Source organism: Pan troglodytes, chromosome Y, assembly GCF_028858775.2.
Source record: "Pan troglodytes isolate AG18354 chromosome Y, NHGRI_mPanTro3-v2.0_pri, whole genome shotgun sequence".
Lineage (NCBI taxonomy): Eukaryota > Metazoa > Chordata > Mammalia > Primates > Hominidae > Pan > Pan troglodytes.
This window is the reverse complement of record NC_072422.2, coordinates 27,178,867-27,184,515: the sequence shown is the minus strand read 5'-3', so window position 1 is coordinate 27,184,515 and position 5,649 is coordinate 27,178,867.

The following is a 5,649-nucleotide window of genomic DNA, read 5'->3' as shown; positions in this document are numbered from 1 at the left end:
CCACTGCATCATCTCCAAGAATGGCAGTCTGATCTGTCTTCAGCAAGTATTTTCTAATATTGTTTGTGTTTGTTTATTAAATCCACTCACTCTTTCTTTGCATCCATTGGCTTCTTGGGAAATCAGGTTTATGCATCCATGAAAATGGAAATTTTCATTCACACCATCTTTTATTGCCATCTTAAGTGAGACTGTTAAATCTCATAGGTCTTTCCATTTTACTCATTGATTAATGTCATGTTGAAGTGTATTGTGATGGGGCCACTGGATTTCAAATACCATCAAACTTTTTCCTGTCTAGTATTTTGAAACAATGGCTTTTCTTTTCATGCACGCACAGATATAGTCCTGCTCATTTTAACAGTTCTTCTTTAGGATTCAAATTCTAAAACCATCAGCAGTGAACCATGTAATTCTTTTTATCAAAAGCAAATTCTTGCTCTGAACCCGTCAAGGTTTTCAGTACATGCTATTTTCATACAGCCCTTGATTTTTTTTCAGTTAAGTTCATTTAGATGGTCAGAAATGTCAGTTAAGTGTCATTTGAAGGTAATAACTAACCCTGAAAAATTAGTGGCGTTGGTATAGTTTTCCAAAAATTTAGGCTGGGTGTAGTGGCTCACACCTGTAATCCCAGCACTTTGGGAGGCCTAGGTAAGAGGATTGCTTGAGCCTAGGAGTTCAAGACCAGCCTGGGCAACATAGGGAGACCCCATCTCTAGTAAAGAGTAAAAAATTAGCTGGGCGTCGTAGTGCACACCTGTATAGTCCCAGCTACGTGGGAGGATCACTTGAACACGGAAATTCAAGACCATAGTAAGCTGTGATAGCACCACTGCACTCCAGCTTGGGTAACAGAGTGAGACTATTAAAAGGTACATAGGAAGGAAGGAAGGAGGGAGGGAAGGAAGGAGGAAGGAAGGAAGGAAGGGAAGGAAATTTGATTCTTTTTACCCACAAACTTGTGATGAGACACCAGTTTTGGAAAGCTGCCCTGGTTTGGTAGAAATAGCAGATGACAAGATTCTGATATTATTTTCTACTACGAAGTTCAAAACAGTCAGAAGTGGGCAGCTTGGTTTTTCTGAAATTTATCATTCTGACAACTGACCCAGACCTAGAGGAGATTTTTCAATGCCATCTGACATGATCTAAAACACATCTTCTTAGAGAACCGTGCAAAAGTGGCAGCTGTTCTGTTTGCTAGGCTTCATTGATCCAAACTACAGGGTTGAGAGTTTTCCTTCAAATGGATAAAGTGAGGGATTCTGCAGTTCTATGAAGGATTTGAGTCAAGGTAATACTTGCCTCTTGAATCCACAGATGCCACTTTTTGCCTTTGAGGACCTGCTAAAGAGTTCAGACTTTTCCTACTGTATGTTTTCTGTGCAGAAGTCATGTTTTGTGGTGAGGACAATGGATTTTGTTTCATTTCATAACTTTTCTATGCAAATGAGACCTTGAGGCTGCAGAGAAAAAAAATATTGGGGTGCACAAATCCAAATGGAAATAGGCTCATTAGCTTAGCTAAGGAGGACACTTGTGTTATCTTGTGATTCTAACGACATTCAAGCTTTAATCAGAACATTTTTGTGCGAAAGGAAAAATATGTATATTACATGTATGTGTGTGTGTATCTCCTGTAAAAATAAAAACAATATATTGTATTAAGGAGGCCTTGCAGCTGTTGTCCTTATAGCTTCAGAAATTTTATTTTTTTCAATATATTATTCTTAGATCTGTAGTATGAAAGTTTTTTTAAAATAAGCTGTACAACAATTTCACAAAATATTCAAAATAAAAAAGAGGGAGTTTTGGGTATTAATTGTCACTAAATTTAATGATTAAAATACTAAAAATTTTACAAAGGGGTGACCACACTAAAATTCATATATCCCCAAAGATCTCTTAAAAATTAGATTTTTCAGGCTGGGTACAGTGGCTCATGTCTGTAATCCCAGCACTTTGGGAGGCCAAGATGGAAGAATCACTTGAGGCCAGCAGTTGGAGACCAGCCTGGGTAACAAAGCAAGACCTCATCTCTACAAAAATATTGTAAAAATTAGCTGGATGCAGTGGTGTGTACCTGTAGTTACAGCTACTTGGAAGGTTGAGGCAGGAAGATCACTTGAGCCCAGGAGGTCAAGGCTGCAGTGAGCTATGATTGTGCCACTGCACTCCAGCCTGAGGAACAGAATGAGACCTTGTCTCTAAAAGAGAAAAAAATAGGTATTTTGAACATTACAAAAGCCTACAATCTTTTTAAAATTGATTACTTTCATTAAATTATTCTCCATTTAATGTGATTTTAGAAGTAATCCTTTTATAGCTGGAAAATGAAGAATAATTTATTATTTCACCCAGAAAATGATAAAGCAGTCTATCAAAATATAGCATTTTAGAAAGCTAATGAAGTAAATAATGTTCTAATTAGGAAGATCTACTGCCAGTAGGAGTAATAGATAATAACAATGCTATTTGCTATTCCTTGTATGTTAGTAGGAAAATGAGAAAAATAAGCTGTTAAAATAACTTATTTATTTATTTATTTATTTTTGAGATGGAGTCTCACTCTGTCGCTCAGGCTGGAATAGAGTGGCACAACCTCGGCTCACTGCAACCTCCACCTCCCAGGTTCAAGTTGATAATTTGTCATACTCCGGTTTGAATTTTTGTTCCTGGACTAAACCAAGGGTCAGGATGCTTATTCTGGTGGCCCAAAAACAAGATGCATATGAACTAGGAGAGAAGGAAGTTTATTTCTGTAACCAGTTATAGGGAGAAGGCCTGGACATTACTGCCAGACTAACTCAAAATTACAAAGTTCTCTAGAGCTTCTATACCTTCTAAGTTGTATGTCTATGTGTAAGTGTACATTCATCTAAAAACAGTGATTAACTCCTTCTAATCTATAACTAAGGTCTGAGTCCTGAAGACCTTCCTCTGGAGCCTCAGTAAATTTATTTAATGTAAATGGGTCCAGGTGATCAGACACTGTGGCTGATGCCTGTAATCCCAGCACTTTGGGAGGTTGAGGCAGGCAGATCACCTGAGGTCAGGAATTCAAGACCAACCTGGCGAACATGGTGAAACCTTGTCACTACTAAAAATACAAAAATTAGCTGTGTGTGGCGGCATGTGCCTGTAATCACAGCTACTTGAGAGGCTGAGATAGGAGAATTGCTTGAACCTGGGAGGTGGAGTTTGCAGTGAGCTGAGATTATGCCACTACATTCCAGCCTGGGCAAGACAGAGCGAGACTCTGTCTTAAAACAAAACAAAAAAAGAAGGCAAAGGAATTCTGTGACCAACATGTTTCACAATTTCTGCTCGATTTTATAAATGATGGCAGTTTCCCCCTGAAATCTCTGCAGTTTTGTCAGTCTCCCTCGCTGTCTGACTGCCTCAGTCCTTTTCTATCTCTGCCAACTCAAAATGGTTGAAGCAATAAAGACAGCATCCGTAACAAGATGTACTTAGATTCAGGACCTCTGGGCTGGATCAATTTGAGGGCTTAACAATGTCCTCCAGTAGCCACTTCCCTGTGTCTTGCAGTCCTGTGTTTCATATGTCATTGGCCCATTTCACTCATGGCAGAAGCTGCTGTACCTCCAGACATCACAGCCTCATCCACTAATATCCGGAGGCCCAGTTAAGATCATTTCCTCTCAGATTTTCTCTTTTAAAAACAAAGACATTCTTTCAGGTATCACCCCCAATTCCTCATCCCTGATTTACACACAGCCCCTAACTAAAAGTAATCAGTTGTAGGCCAGCCATGGCAACTCATGACTATAATTCCAACACTTTGGGAGGCTGAGTCAGGAGGATCACCTAAGGTCAGGAGTTCAAGACCAACCTGGCCAACATGGTAAAAACTCGTCTCTACTGAAAATACAAAATTAGCCAGGCATAGTGGTGGGTGCCTATAATTCCAGCTACTTGGGAGGCTGAGGCAGGAGAGTCACTTGAACCCAGGAGGTGGAGGTTGCAGTGAGCCAAGATCGTGCCATTTCACATTTCACTGCAGCCTGGTCAAAAAAGTGAGACTCCCTCTCAAATAAATAAATAAATAAATAAATAAATAAATAAATAAATGGATCACGTGAGAAAGCATGAAGGAACCCTGGGAAAAAATACAGGCTCCACCAACAATAAGGAAAAATAATGGTTGACTGGGTAGCCAGCAGCATGTGCTGCAAATTATTTGCTTATTTTTGTGTCAAGTTGTTTGCCAATGTAGTTCTTTATATATTATCATGTTAATCATTATCAAAATATAAAATATTGAGTTGTAATTGCAATTGTGACCCACACACATACATATAGATGCATGTTCTGTGTATCGCAAATGTGTTCCCTCATCCTGTACTTGTCTTCAATTCTTAGAACTTTGTCACAATCATTTTGTGCAATGAAATAGCTTGGCACAAACATCTGTTTTTGATTTTTTTTTGTGGTTGTTTGAGACAGAGTCTTGCTCTGTCACCCAGGCTGGAGTGCTGATCATGGCTTACTGCAGCCTTGAACTCCCAGGCTCAAGCAATCCTCCCACTTTAGCCTCCTGAGTAGCTGGGACTACAGGCATGTGCCAACACTCCCAGCTGTTTTAAAAAAAATTTTTTTTTTGTAAAGATGAGGGGTATCTCACTAGATTGGCCAGGCTGGTCTTGAATTCCTGAGCTCAGGCGAGCCTCCCACTTAAGCCTCTTGAGTAGCTCGGACAACAGGCGTGTGCCAACACTTTGTGCTAATTTTTTAAATTTGTTGTAAAGACAGAGGGATCTCACTATATTGGCCAGGCTGTTCTTGAACTCCTGAGCTCGTGCGATCCTCCTGCCTTTACCTCCCAAAGTGCTGGGATGGCAGGCATGAGCCACCATGCCCAGCTGCCTGCTGGGTTTCAATCCTTCCTTTCCCAGTACACATGTAACTTTAAAAAGGTCTTGTAACTAACTCTCCAATAAAATTGTCCCAGGCATATAAATGTCTTGACGTTTTCTTCAAATGCCTCCCTAGGAAAATTGGCATTCACCTATTCCCGGCAACAGGGAGGAGAGAAAGGTTTACTCTGAATGCACCCATGACAAAGCTTACCTGCTGCCAAGCTCTCCATGGCTTCCTGGAGACCAACACACACAAGAACAGAAGCCCGGCAACCCCCAGGGGAAGACGCCTCCTCCAGGTTTAAAGATGGAGCTACCCTTTTGCCCGGGGATCATGACTGTTGCCTTGTGACTTGGTGCCTTATACTCTGCTTTCAGAGCACCAATTCTCAGTGGAACGGGAGAAACAGGCGGGTGAGGAGGGGTGGGGTGATTTATGGGGCAGAGAATGGTGGAACACCTACCCTTGTTTGTGTTGGGAGACTGAGGCCTCCTGCGTTCCCTAAACATGCTGTTTAAATATCCCTGCAACTGGGCCAACGTCTCTTTCTCTGTGGCTGTTTCAACCCTTTTCTGTCTCTGCCAAATCCATGCCCCACCTTCTCCAGCCCTCCTGGCTCCAGCTACCCCTCCCCAACACCCTCAATCTCAGAAATGCAAGCAGTGCCTCTCAAGCCTGCGCATTAGAAACTCCTGGAGGCCTGGTTCACATAGTGGGGTTGGGGGAAGCCCCAAGACGCAGGGCTCTGATTTCAGAGTTCGG